Here is a 14,360-nt window from a genome sequence, read left to right on the forward strand (position 1 = left end):
GAACTACATTCTTCAGAAAGTGAAATGGATGAAATTCCTTCCCAACTAATCTTTTTTGAAATTAAATCTTTCAAGAATTTTCCATAGTTAGGAATTTGCGTAATTGCATCCATGAATGTTAAATTTATATGCAAATTTTTAAGTTTGTCCAAAAATGATAAAAGTTGTTTATCATGGTCCTTATTTCGGACCCTGTGTGGAAAAGGTGGTTTTGGTACAAAGGGTTTCGGATTAGAGTCAATTGGTGTATCTTTTTGTTTTAATGTATCTTCTTTGGATTTTGGTAAATCATTTCCAGGTAAAGTTGAAATTCCGGGCATTTCCGGACCTAAATAGTTTTTCCCCGATCGAAGAGTGATAGCCTTAACATGCTCTTTCGGATTTTCTTCCGTTTGGCTGGGAAGACTTCCCTCTTTGCGGGATGGAATTGATTTAGCAAGTTGTCCAATTTGAACCTCCAAATTATGGATGCTAGATGATTGGTTTTTGATAAGCTGATCGAATTTATTTTCGATCCGTTTAAAACCATCGTCTTGATTACTTACCTTTCCATTCATAGCGTCTATAAATTTGTCGATTTTTGAAGATAAATTGCTAATCGTATCTCTTGTTTGATTTTGATAATTGTTTATACGATATTGATTAGCTTTTGCATTATTATTATTATTACCATCTTTCCAGTTAAAGTTAGGATGATTTCTCCATCCAGGATTATAAGTATTAGAATAAGGATTAGTAGTTTGGTTTTGTCCTTGGACAAAATTTACCTGTTCTATCTCGTTCATACCTTCGTAGTCAATGTCTCTCTGGATCGGATCATTAGGATCGCATGGTGCCATAAATTTATCAATTTTGTGCGATAAGACAGAAAATTGGGCTTGTAACATTGCTACAGGATCAAGATTCATTATACCTTTAACCGATGATGTACATGAGGATGATGGTTTCGCCGTTGGTATATGTCCACGCTCTGCGGGCCATATACTGCTGTTGATTGCCATTTCCTCCAAAAGTTCTCTTGCTTGGGCGGACGTCTTCTTCATAAATAACCCTCCAGACATAGCATCTAATGAACCTCTAGTCGTAGGATTTAATCCATTATAGAATGTCTGCATTAAAAGTGCATCTGGAAATTGGTGGTGTGGGCATAAACGTTGAAGTTCTTTAAAACGTTCCCAAGCTTCATAAAGAGTTTCATTATCATTTTGTGTGAAAGATGTCAACTCTTTGATGACTCTTGCGGTTTTTGCTAAGGGAAAATATTTTTATAAAAATGCTTGGGCTAATTGGTCCCAAGTTTCAAATGTTGCAGCAGGCATAGAAGTTAACCAAATTTTTGCCTTATCCTTCAAAGTGAAAGGAAAGAGGCGAAGTTTGATTGCTTCTGCTGTTACATCAGTAATTTTAAAAGTGTCACAAATTTCTAAGAAATTTGTCAAATGTGCATTAGGGTTTTCGTTAGGCAATCCGTAAAACGTTACGTTGTTCTGCAACATATTAAGCAAAGCAGGCTTAATTTCAAATTGATTTGCGTTTATACGGGGTCTAACTACACTATTAGTTACACCGGCCATTCCTGGCCTAGCATAATCCATAAGTGTCGGTGGATCGGCCATGATTTCTGGCTGGACTACTTTGGTTTTTAAGGGTGTTTTGTCTTTGTTTTTGTTGTTTTTCTTGTTTTTCTTAAGTGTTCTTTCAATTTCTGGATCAAAAGGATCTGGTGGCGTGCCCGAATTTCGTGAACTGCGCATCAACTTGAAATTGTAACACGAGCCAAACTACCTTCAAAACAAAATTGAAAGCAAATATATTATAAAACTGAAAATAAATAAAATATAAAAGTTGTATAAAAATAATGTATAAACCTAGATTCGAAAATAAAATGCGAAAAATAAAAATTTTGTCAAAAATTTTGGCGTATCCCCGGCAACGGCGCCAAAAACTTGTTGAGCGATTTCCGCAAGTGCACGGTTTCGCTTGTAGTAATAAAAATATCGATCCCACAGAGATACGTTTTTTAACGAAAAACTTATTTTTGAATCTTTAATTTCGAACTTGTTAGATTTATAAAATGTAAATAAAAAAGTGAAAATTGGATTAATTGAATTTAGGAAATTTATTTGATTGAATTTGAAAACTTTGAGTATTTGAAAATGCTGGAATAAGATTATATATTTAGAATAAATCGATTGTTAGAAAGATCTTCTGATTTTAAGGATGAATTTTACAAAACAGGAACATTTAGAACTTATTAGAAAAAGGAATGAATTTGTTCATTTGCATTAAGCAAAGAAAACAACTTAAACTTTGTATTATTATGATGATGAAATAAATGACGGAACCTCTAATTAATTGGCTTTGAACGCGACAAAACCCTTTCGGGATAGTTGCCCTTACTCAAATTAACACTCTTTCGAGATGATAATTTGCCTAAGTGTTCAACAAAGTTTCCTTGTAATGATTTTGAATTCAAGTGCATATTAATGAAAACACCAGCCTCACTTATATTGGATTGGTTACCATAAGTGCTGCATAACGATTTGTCGAATAGAACGGACTTTATTAGATGAAATGTAAATTGATACAAGTTTACAGAGAATAAGGAGCATCGAGTTCTTCGAGGGCGTGCAAGTGAAGGGCTTGATCGGTTCCGCTTCCTTGGGTTTCCTAGGAGGTTGTCAGGCTCGGGGGCGAACACTTTACTCAATCTTCTCGCTGTAACTTCGTAATAGGGATTCGGTCGGCCACTACCATGATGCAAACTAAAACTGGAACAATGTCTAAACGCTACTGAGTTGTAATTAAACTATAAACAATATGTGTACCTCATCTTGTTTTGTACAGAATCTAATTTCTAACTCTCGAAATGTTTTTACTTAGAACTTCGACATAAGTTCTACGCTCTGATTTCTATATCTATATTATAGCATTTCATTACACTTTTTCTCAACATCAACTCTTTATTTATAGATGTTGAAGGGTTGTGTTTGAAGTGATGTATCCGTTGGTTAAGAGTCGTGTCCGTTGTGAAAGGACGTCTTTATCCACTTGAACGAACGCGTTTCTTGGATTTTCAGCATGTGTTAAATGCTCTTTGTAAATTTTCTGCACTTACCGAGGATAGTAATCCGCGGCCGTGAATGACGTAGCACTGAGCTGAGCGACGGACGAAGGGGAGAATTGGTTGTACCGCGCGTGTCGCGGCCGCGGGTCTGGGATCCACTGTCGTGGCCCGGCAGGTTTTCTTACTTCTTGCTTTCGTTCGTGTCCTCGACTTGGCGCTTTCGATTTACGTCGTCTTTGACTCCTTTTGAAGGGTTTTTCTTCTGTTTTTGATCATTTTTCGTTCCTATTTGGATTTTACCAAATATTTAGGTACCTCGCAAGAAAGAAAGATATTCGAAAGTAAAAGTAATCTAAACATATATAAATAACATGAATATGTAATAAAAATGATGTAAATGTTAATGATATTTTAGGTATATTTTGGGCTTAACATTGGTGTAGGAAGACGTGGGGCCAATCGTGGCTTCGTGGGGACGGAATTGGTCTTTTTGACCAATTCCCGCAGGGCTGCTCGCCGAGCAGGGCGAGCTGCTCGGCACGCAGGGCTGCTCGCGACGAGCAGCCCCCTGCTCGCCGAGCAGGCGCCTGGCGGCCTGCTCGCCGAGCAGGCCTCTGGCGGCCTGCTCGGCAAGCAGGCCTCTAGGGGCCTGCTCGACGAGCAGAAATGGCCCACGGGGCCCTGCTTGCCGAGCGTTTTCGCCCGGAACGCGCTCGATTCTTGCCGAGTATCATTTATGTCATTTTTTCGCCCGAACTTACACCTACGCACGTATAGAAACTCCAGATAACATTAGTCCGAAAGCTAAATTGATCCGTCAATCGCTTATTTTGAGCAAACGCTTCGTTTGGTGCGACTTTTGACGGACCAATTAGCTTCAAAAGATAACAGATTTATACTATGCATGCTATTTCGGCCGTATTTGCCTAAATTGATCATAAAACGAGCCTAAACGACGAAAAGTAAATAGAACGTTTCCAATTTCTAACTAACTCACACAAAAGCATTTAAATGCGAGAATTGCTCGCTTATTAACTAAATAACGCTAAAACCTGTCCTAAAACCGCACCCAAAGATAGGGGTTTTTGACCCCTATCAAACCTCCTCGCACTTAAAACTTTACTTGTCCCCAAGTAAACTAAAAAACTAAACCCGCCATCACAAGCAAGCTAGAAAACCTCCCGGTTTGACTAGGCGCTTGACACAATTTCGAGCATCTGTAATTACATGCATTCGGAAATACAAAGTAGAGACACGATATCCAAAAGCCGCATTTCAATTATCATGGGTCATAGTTTTAAGCAAATGGACACATGTTCAATTAAAAGAGCTTGAAGGGATCGCTAAGTAAAACACCTCACCATAGGTAGTTCACTCATTTCACACAATTTTTGGTGGCTAAGGTGTTTACTCTCGGCTTATGTTCTTGCTTAGGATTACGTTGATTTTGCACGTTCATCCGCGTTCCTCTACTATGCTATATGATTCCGATGATATCAAAAACAGCCTCTAATCGGGGTTGTAATGTGGTTAGAGGGTTAAAGGTACAACAAGGGTTATTAGTTCTAGCGCTACAAAAACAAAGTTTAAATGGCTTTAGCAAATATGAAATGACTGAGCTTTTTATTCATCCCTTATTATTTTCTTTTTGGGATGTATCCTTGAGACGTTTTTGATTTTTTTAAGAACTGGGGAATGAAGTTCTTCCCTTTTGTTCGTCTCTTTTCTTTTCTCTTTTTTTTTTCTTTTTCTGTTTTTCTGTTTTTCTGTTTTTTTTTTTGGGATAGAGATGCTCATTCACTTCTTAGCCTTTTGGCTTGCTACTGTAATGCCATAAACAAAGATAAAGCGCTAGAAAACAAAAGGCTCTAATTGAGCTTTGCAAAATAAATTGGGTTAAATAGCAAACCAAGTTGTGGTTTGCAAAAATAGGTTAGAACGAAAGAAAAATCTATAAAAAAAAAAAAGGGCGGCCCGGTCGCATTACGCGTCCCCGCTGAGCGAGGGTCCGGGGAGGGGTCCCACCACAAGGGTGTATTGGGGGCAAGCCTTCCCTTGCCAATTTAATTGGCAAGAGGCCGCTCCTAAGACTCGAACCTGTGACCTCTGGTCACACGGCAACAACGTTTTACCGTTGCGCCAAGGCTCGCCCTCTGAAAGAAAAATCTATAAACTACAAAAATACAGGCTCAAAGGGGCTTCCTAGAGTGGATGAAAAAGAAAAAATAAGGTAAAGAAAAGGGTTAATTCTAATGAGGCTGATTCATCGTTTATCATCTCAAACCATTGCATGTAGGTTCAACATAGTATTAGGTGCAAAATCTGTAATCCTCCACAAGTCAAAGCATTCACACAAAAATGTCAAGAAAAAGAGCTTTTTGATGTTCGTTCTTAGGCTCAAATTCAACTCACAATTCTTTGGGTTTCAATTTTGTGTTCACTAGTTTTCCCCAAACTTAAGTTTAATGTCACATGCCTTCAATTCTTAAGTTATCTACCTAAGTAATGATTTTGGCATTTCTTCAAAAGTAGGGTCTAAATGCAAACTTTAGCTCATGCTTTTACAGATACAAGAGTTGTGTCCTACGCCTAAACTAGTTGTCATGCAATTTTAGATTCGGTTCTCAGCCCTCAAAGACAAATAACGAAGTTTAGATTCGAAGGAGGTTCACGGTTTTAGGTCCTAAACATGCAAAACATAACAAAACCCAAAAACGCTAAACTAAACTAGACACGACGCAACAAAAATTAAAAATTTATACAATTTTTGTAAGTTTGTCTACCCCTCCTCCTCACACTAAAAATATGCAATAAGTTCCAACATTGCATCACAAATCATGAAATACGAGTGTAAAGAGTTAGGGTGGAGAAGACAACTTACTGATCGGTCGCCCATTCTGTGCTTGTCTGTAGGCGCAGAACTTGTACGTCCGAATCGTTCTTGCCAAGATAAAGCTTTAGGCGGTGCCTATTTACCTTTTGGGTGGCTCCATCCCTCCCTTTGATTTCAACCATTCCGGAGGGGTGTGCGTTGATGACCGAGAATGGCCCGTGCCATCTACTTTTGAGTTTGCCCGGGAAGAATCTCAGTCGGGAGTTGTATAGTAGTACTTGGTCACCTATTTCAAAGGTTTTCTTTTGTACTTTCCTATCATGCACCCTTTTGGTTCGTTCTTTGTATAGCTTGGCATTTTCGTAAGAGTTGTACCGGAGTTCATCCAGTTTGTGCAGCTGAGTTAGACGTAGTTCACTTTGTAGTTCGCGATGTCTGCAAACCAGGGGAGAGATCGTACCGAATACAATGTTTCGCCTGGAAATACCTCCTTGATTGCCTCGTGCTCTAAGGTTTGTTGCTCTGACTCTAACCGGGATAGGTGGTCTGCTATTACGTTTTCCACTCCTTTTTTGTCTCTGATCTCGATGTCAAACTCTTGGAGTAGTAAGATCCAACGGATCAGCCTAGGTTTTGCATCCTGCTTGCTCATCAGATATCTCAAGGCTGCATGGTCAGTAAAAACAATTACCTTAGATAGTACCAAATAGGATCTAAATTTGTTAAAAGCAAAGACTACGGCTAGCAATTCCTTTTCAGTTATTGAATAATTTTGCTGTGCATCATTCAAGGTTTTGCTAGCATAGAAGATTGGGTGAAAAAGTTTATCCACCCTCTGTCCAAGACAGGCTCCTACGGCCAGATCACTGGCATCGCACATTAACTCAAAGGGAAGGGACCAATCCGGGCTTACCATAATAGGTGCTTCGATTAATTTCTTTTTCAGTAATTTGAATGCAGACATACATTCTTCATTGAAATTAAAATCAGCATCTTTCAGTAATAATTGAGTGAGGGGTTTAGTGATTTTTGAAAAGTCTTTTATGAACCGTCTATAAAACCCCGCATGTCCTAAAAAGCTCCTAACCAATTTTACATTGGTAGGAGGTGGCAGTTTTTCAATTACCTCAATTTTTGCCGGATCGACCTCGATCCCTTTTCCCGACACCTTGTGTCCTAACACTATACAATTTTGGACCATGAACTGGCACTTTTCCCAATTAAGTGCCAAGTTCTTGTCTTCACAACGTTCTAAGACTCGGTCCAAGTTTTCAAGACATTGGTCGAAAGTAGGTCCTACAACATTAAAATCATCGATGAAAATTTCTAGGAATTCCTCGACCATGTCAGAAAACATAGCCATCATACAACGTTGGAATGTGGCAGGGGCATTACACAATCCGAAAGGCATCCGCCTATATGCGAAATTCCCATAGGGGCAAGTGAATGTGGTTTTCTCTTGATCCAAAGGGTCCACAGGAATTTGCATATAGCCGGATAGCCCATCTAAAGTACAGAAAAATTCGTGCCCTGCTAACCGCTCCAACATTTGATCAATAAACGGTAAGGGAAAATGGTCTTTACGGGTGGCCTCGTTTAATTTCCTATAATCTATGCATACACGCCAACCCGTAACCTTTCTAGTTGGGATTAATTCCCCTTTTTCATTTTCCATTATCGTTGTTCCCCTTTTTTTGGGCACGCATTGAACCGGGCTTACCCATTGGCTATCAGAAATCGGAAAGATGATACCTGCATCGATGAGTTTTATAACCTCGACTTTTACCACCTCTTTCATGTTAGGGTTGAGCCATCGTTGAGGTTGGGCAGATGGCTTGATCTCTTCCTCAAGGAAAATTCTATGCGTGCAGATTTTGGGGTCGATGCCTTTGATGTCGTGGATTGACCATCCAAAGGCCCCTTTATGTTCCATCAGCACCTCCACCGATTTTTCTTCCTGTTCAACTGTCAACAAAGAAGAAATAATAACGGGTAAATCTGTGGGAGGTTGAAGAAAAACATATTTCAGCTTATTGGGTAAGGGCTTAAGCTCCAATTTTGGAGGTTCCTCTAACGAGGTTTTGGGTTTAGGTTTGATCTCACGATCAAGGTCCTCTTTTCTACCCTTAACCCAATAGTATTTTTCAGGTGGGATATCTTCAAATGGTTCATTCGAGTTTTCACATTCCTCACCACCTAGACCGAGTTCTAAAGAGGCATTTCTTATATCAAGGTCAACTTCCTCAACACATTCATCTATTAGCGCATCTACAAAGTTACAACTTTTGGAGCGCTCTTGAGGAAATTTCATAGACTCATAAACGTTAAATGTTACCTCTTCGTCCTGCACCCTTAGGACCAATTTACCTCCATGGACGTCTATCAGTGTCCTACCGGTTGCAAGAAACGGTCTCCCGAGGAGAATGGGGACGGAGTCATCTTCTTCCATGTCGAGGACCACAAAATCAACCGGGAAGATCAGTTTGTCCACCTTCACCAATACATCTTGAACTATGCCTCTGGGCCGTGTGATCGACCTGTCCGCCAGCTGCAGTGTCATGTTTGTCGGTGTAGGCTCTCCGAGTCCCAATTTCCTGAAAATTGATATAGGCATAAGATTAATACTTGCTCCTAAATCGCATAATGCTCTATCTATGTGCATATTGCCTATCCTACACGGGATGGTAAAGCTCCCTTGATCTTTAAGCTTGGGGGGTAATTTATGGGTGATTATGGCCGAGCATTATTCTGTTAAAGCCACTATCTCATTTTCCCCAAACTTTTTCTTTTTCGACAACATGTCTTTAAGAAATTTTGCATAGTTTGGCATCTCCTCTAGTGCTTCCATTAATGGAATGTTTATTTCTAATCTATTAAGGATTTCCGAAAACCGAGCAAATTTCTTATCTAAGTTGGCCTTTTTCTGCTTCTGAGGGAATGGCAGTTTTGGTGTATAAGGCCTAACTACTTTTTCTACAGCTACTTCAGGAGCTGGAGTTTCAGATGCGGGACCGGGTTTGCTTACCACTTCCGGTTCCCTACTTACCTGAGGTGACAGATACGTTTGTGATGGAGGTGCCACGAGTGTGTCCACTTCCTTGCCGCTCCTTAGGGCGATGGCTTGAATCGCCTCTTCTTGTAAGAGGAACGCCTCGTGGCATTCCCTTTCTTCTTGTCTGATTGTGGCAAGCTGGTTACTCAGGGTCCTGCATGCCTCCTCGTTGGCTGCCAATCGGACGGATATCTCTCTTAAGAGGGTCATTATTCCTCTTGAGTACTCTGTTTGCCTGCCATAAAAGTCAGAGTTAGAATGGGGACATGGAAGGGTATCCATGGGTGCCATGTAGGGCGTCAGTGGATATCGTGTATGCTCCCGATCGTAGTAGTTGTAAGTTGAGGGTTCAGAATTATACCTTTGATGATTACCCACATAACTTACATTCTCACCTCTAGGTACGTAATAGTTGATGTGGCATACCCTACCGGGGTGATTCTGGCCGCATCTCTCACAAAATGGTGTCCTTGGTTGGTCATTATGACTGTATGAAGCCACAAGGAAATCCATTTTTGTGTTAAGATCGTTCATGGACGGATTTGACGCTCTGTTATCCATAGTTGCTGGAAGAACGATTTTGTAAGTACCAATAATGTTAAGTAATCAATAAGTATAGTTACTATAAACAAGAATATATATAAACAGGTATAAATGATATTAACAAAGGATATATTCACAAAGAATGCCTAAACTAACAAGTCGACCTTTGGTTTGATATTGCAGAAGAAATAAATCCCCGGCAACGGCGCCAAAAACTTGATGCGTCCTCGGTGAAGACTCACTAAGGGATAAGTGTACCCCGTCGTTATCAAGTAATAAATTTCTGGTCTAAGTCCAGGTTATCGTCCACAGGATTTATTTCTGCAAGTACCGAGCTACTCGATCTCGGATGTTATCTAGGCTTAGGGGGTTTTGAGTTGATTTGTTTAAACTAATCTACTCCTAGGTTGAATTATACTAATCCTAGCTAAGTTATCTAATTCTAACTAAGTTATTCTACGCCTAACTAAGTTACTCTACCCCTAATTGATCTTTCATTAATGAAATTATCCGAAGGAACATGGTATGGACGATAATAATGAAGATAGATTATCAAGTCTATTGAATAAAAACCTAATCTGAGTCACTTGTATTCAAGGCGATTAACCCTACTTACCCTCCTGAGGTTCCTAGCGCGTGATTCCCTAAGGCCGAAACTAGGTCTAAGGCTCAGTAAATTGGCGCTTAATCAACTAAGAGGTCGTCAATCTCCTAGGCTCTGACTAGGTCAGATTCAGCTCGCAATATGTGCCTACTAGATTTTGGGGCTTTTGAATGAGTTAAACCAATTGAATAAAGCGTAAAACAGAGATTAAACAAATAATCATAGAACAAAACAAGAGCTAAATTATTATTAAAGGCGAAGATAATTGTCACAAGATACAATAAGTCAAGTTCGGCAACTGTATCAAAGAGTACAAACAAGGAAAGATAAAAGGAGATACAAAAATCCCTTTCAGGGAACCTGTTTACTCTACAGCCGGCGACTTAATCTTAAGGACGGACCTTGATAATTCCTCGAGGAAAAGCTTTGAAGGAGCTTCAATGGAGGTTGAAGAAGATATGGAGAAGATGGAGAGGAATTACAAGGGGAAAGCTAAAATAATTTACAAAAACGAAAGATATCTAAATTACAATGGAAAAATCCTATTTATAAACGTGGCTCGGGCCTCGTTTTGACCTATTTTCGTGTCCTTATTGGTGTAGGAAGACGTGGGGCCAATCGTGGCTTCGTGGGGGCGGAATTGGTCTTTTTGACCAATTCCCGCAGGGCTGCTCGCCGAGCAGGGCGAGCTGCTCGGCGAGCAGGGCTGCTCGCGACGAGCAGCCCCCTGCTCACCGAGGAGGCGCCTGGCGGCCTGCTCGGCGAGCAGGCTCCTGCTCTCCAAGCAGGCCTCCAGGGGCCTGCTCGTCGAGCATTTTCGCCCGGAACGCGCTCGATTCTTGCCGAGTATCCTTTATGTCCTTTTTTCGCCCGAACTTACACCTGCGCACGTATAGAAACTCCAGATAACATTAGTCCGAAAGCTAAATTGATCCGTCAATCGCTTATTTTGAGCAAACGCTTCGTTTGGTGCGGCATTTTGACGGACCAATTAGCTTCAAAAGATAACGGATTTATACTATGCATGCTATTTCGGCCGTATTTGCCTAAATTGATCATAAAACGAGCCTAAACGACGAAAAGTAAATAGAACGTTTCCAATTTCTAACTAACTCACACAAAAGCATTTAAATGCGAGAATTGCTTGCTTATTAACTAAATAACGCTAAAACCCGTCCTAAAACCGTACCCAAAGATAGGGGTTTTTGACCCCTATCATTACCATATGGGTTGCCACCTTTACGGGACATCCAACACCATATTGATCTAGTGCCGGGAGCTAGCTTGCCTAGTCTTCCTCACTACCAGATGAGTCCCAAGGAGAGTGACGTGATGAAGGAGAAGGTGGAGGAGTTAATAAGAATGGGCTACGTTAGGGAGAGTATGAGTCCATTTGCGGTACCGGCTTTGTTGACACCCAAGAAAGATGGGTCGTGGAGGATGTGTGTGGATAGTCGGGCCATCAACAAGATTACCATATGGTACAAGTTCCCGATTCCCCGACTTGATGATATGCTTGACCAATTGGGTGGGTCCAAGGTCTTTTCGAAGATTGACTTGAGAAGTGGATACCACCAAATTCGGATTAAGGCGGGAGATGAGTGGAAGACGACGTTTAAGAAGCGTGATGGATTGTATGAGTGGCTAGTGATGCCATTCGGGATGACCAATGCACCGAGCACTTTCATGAGGTTAATGAACCAAGTCCTACGCCCGGTGATTGGGAAGTTTGTGGTGGTCTACTTCGACGATATTCTCATCTACAGCAAGACACTCGAAGAGCATGTAGAGCATTTGAGGGCCGTCTTAGTGTTACTTCGGGAGAACCAACTCTTTGCCAACACAAAGAAGTGTGATTTTGTGATGGAAAGCTTGGTGTTTCTCGGGTATGTGGTCAGTAGGGATGGTATCCGGGTGGATGAAGAGAAAGTTAGAGCTATTCGGGAGTGGCCGACTCCAAAGACCGTTGGGGACATTAGAAGCTTTCACGGGTTGGCTACCTTCTATAGACGGTTCATCCAGAATTTCAGCGCTATTGTGGCCCCTATGACCGAGTGCTTGAAGAAGGGAAGAGGCTTCAAGTGGGAAGACGAGCAAGAGAGTAGCTTTGCATTGATAAAGGAAAAGCTAAGCACCGCTCCGGTTTTAGCATTTCCAGATTTTGATAAGCTCTTTGAAGTTGAGTGTGACGCAAGTGGAGTAGGAGTTGGGGGAGTATTGATGCAAGAGAGGAGGCCCATTGCTTATTTCAGTGAGAAGTTGTGTGACTCGAGACAAAAATAGGCCACCTATGATAAGGAATTCTATGCGGTAGTGCGGGCTCTCAAGACGTAGGAGCACTATCTCATTGGAAAGGAGTTCATGTTGTATACCGACCACCAAGCCCTCAAGTACTTGGGAAGTCAAAAGCAGCTCCGTAGTTCCATGCATGCTAGATGGTCCACTTTTATGGATAAGTTCCCCTATAAGCTTCTCCACAAAGCGGGTCAACAAAACAAAGTAGCGGACGCTTTGAGCCGAAGGGTAGCACTCCTCAAAACAGTCGCCTTGGAGTTAGTAGACTTTGAGCACATCAAGGGGGAGTACTTTGATGATCCGGACTTTGGGAGCGAGTGGGAGAAGTGTAGGAACGACGCCGAGGGAGGCGAATACCAGTTGGTGGATGGGTTCCTTATGAAGGGAAGTCAGTTGTGCCTTCCGAACACATCCATACGAGAACGGGTGATCCGAGAACTACATGGAGGGGTGTTAGGGGGCCACTTTGGTAGAGATAAGACCTTGGAGGCGGTTAGCTCTCGATACTTTTGGCCTAGGATGAGGAGAGATGTGGTGTATATCGTAGAGAGATGTGAGATTTGCCAAACCTCTAAGGGGCATACTACTAATGCCGGATTACGTATGCACTTACCGGTTCCGGAAACTATTTGGGAGGATCTTTCAATGGATTTTATGTTGGGGCTACCAAGGACTCAACGTGGTATGGATTCTATCTTTGTGGTGGTGGATAGGTTTTCGAAGATGGCTCATTTCATCCCGTGTCGGAAGACTAATGACGCCACCGCCACCGCCATTGCTAAGGTTTTCTTCCATGAGGTGGTGAGATTGCATGGGGTTCCAAAGAGCATAGTGTCGGATCGGGACACAAAGTTTGTTAGCCACTTTTGGCGAACTCTTTGGGCTATTCTCGGAACCACTCTGAAGTTTAGTACCACGGCTCACCCACAAACGGATGGGCAAACTGAAGCGGCAAATCAGACTTTGGAAAATCTATTAAGAAGCAAGTGTCGGGAGAAACCCAAGATGTGGGATTATGTTCTTGCCCAAGCCAAGTTTTCCTACAACTCTGTCGTGAGTTCAACCACCGGGAAGTCACCTTTCGAAGTTGTGTACACCAAAGCACCGAACCATTCGCTTGATTTGGGAGAGGTTCCGAAGGGGGAGAAGAAAAGCGTAGCGGCACACAATTTGGCCAATGACTACCATCAAATGCACCAAGAAGTTCGGCATAGCATTGAGGGGAATAATAGTAAGAACAAGGCCAAGGTTGATGAGCACCGGAGAGATGTACAGTTTGAGGTGGGGGATGAGGTGATGGTGTACTTGGGAAAGGAGCGACTCATGCATGCTACTAATAGCAAATTGAGGCCGAGGAAGTATGGCCCCTATCGGATCACCAAGAAGATTAGTGCCAATGCCTACCAACTAACCCTTCCTAATTGGCTTGGGAAGATGTCTTCTTCTTTTAATGTGCAGGACCTTAGCTTGTGGAAACCGGAGGGAACATTGCCAACCAAGGCGTCGGAGGCGGAGTCCGACTCTTTCAAAGAAGGGGAGAATGATGAGGGCATCCCTTCCCTAAGCCCGAACCCGGAGCCCAGAGACGAGAACAACGAGAACCGGGGGAACCAGCCAAGCACGCGAGGCGTGCTCACCAAGACGCGGGGCGTAAAGGACTCCATTACCGAAGAATTGTCCAGGAGATCAATGATGCGGGGCGCCTCTCCAAGTGCGCGGGGCGTGAAACTAGAGTCCGAACTGAAGAGTTTCCAGGAGGCCGACTACGCGGGGCGTACCACCAGGGACGCCACGCATGAAGTCCATCAACAAGGATCACCAAGATCAGAGGCTCCAATACGCGGGGCGTGACTCCAGGAACGCCACGCGTGAAGTGCTCCTCGAAGACTCTCCAATCTCAGTAGTTAAGTCACGTGGGGCGTACCAAGGTCCACGCGGGGCGTGTCCTGCCAGAAGGATACTTCTC

The 14,360-nt window shown here is 42.3% G+C and overlaps 1 non-coding gene across 1 annotated transcript; it reads left to right on the top strand.

Annotated features, from left to right (window-relative positions):
* Window positions 1-1,131: 1,131 nt before the first annotated feature.
* LOC136210079 (small nucleolar RNA R71) lies at window positions 1,132-1,238 on the top strand. The gene has a single exon (XR_010677789.1). It is a non-coding gene; the product is annotated as a small nucleolar RNA R71 (small nucleolar RNA).
* Window positions 1,239-14,360: the final 13,122 nt, after the last annotated feature.

This window comes from Euphorbia lathyris, chromosome 10, assembly GCF_963576675.1.
Source record: "Euphorbia lathyris chromosome 10, ddEupLath1.1, whole genome shotgun sequence".
In the NCBI taxonomy this organism is placed as follows: domain Eukaryota; kingdom Viridiplantae; phylum Streptophyta; class Magnoliopsida; order Malpighiales; family Euphorbiaceae; genus Euphorbia; species Euphorbia lathyris.